This window comes from Suncus etruscus, chromosome 10 (assembly GCF_024139225.1).
Source record: "Suncus etruscus isolate mSunEtr1 chromosome 10, mSunEtr1.pri.cur, whole genome shotgun sequence".
Classification (NCBI taxonomy): Eukaryota; Metazoa; Chordata; class Mammalia; order Eulipotyphla; family Soricidae; genus Suncus; species Suncus etruscus.
Window position 1 is genome coordinate 68,140,216 of NC_064857.1, and position 842 is coordinate 68,141,057.

Here is an 842-nt window from a genome sequence, read left to right on the forward strand (position 1 = left end):
GAATGCTAAGGCAGTGGAGGCACTGGATGGAGGCCCTTCAAGATTTTTTTTTTAATTTTATTTATTTATTGATTGGTTGGTTGGTTCCCAGGTCACACCTAGCGGAGCTCAGGGGCTTCTCCTGGCTTCTGCACTCAGAAATCACCTCGTCAGGTTGGGGGGCCATGTGGGATGCTGGTTTTCTCCCGTGCTGGCACATGCAAGGCAAATGCCCCACCCCTATGTTATCTCTTCGGCCCAGGCTGAAGATATCTGGGCCAGGGAGATAGCACAGGGGTAGGGCATTTGCCTGTGTGCAGCCAATCCAGTATGGAAGGTGGTTCAAATTCCTGCATCCCAGTTGGTCCCTGAGCCAGCCAGGAGTGATTTCTGAGCTTAGAGCCAGGAATAAGTCCTGAATGCCAAGAACCAAAATAAATAAATAAATAATCTTATGTGATATCTTTTTTTTTTTTTTTTGGTTTTTGGGCCACACCCGGTAACGCTCAGGGGTTACTCCTGGCTATGTATGTGCTCAGAAGTTGCTCCTGGCTTGGGGGACCATATGGGACACCGGGGGATCGAACCGCGGTCCGTCCAAGGATAGCGCAGGTAAGGCAGGCACCTTACCTTTAGCGCCACCGCCCGGCCCCCTTATGTGATATCTTAGTGGGTTTTTTTTTTTTTTTGGTTGGTTTTTGGGTTACACCCAGCAGAACTCAGGTGATACTCCTGACTCTGCACTCAGAAATAATTCCTGGCAGGCTCTGGAGACCATATGGGATGCCAGGGATCGAACACAGGTTGGACCTATGCAAACAAATGCCTTTCCTGCTATGTTATCACTCCAGCCCCATGATATC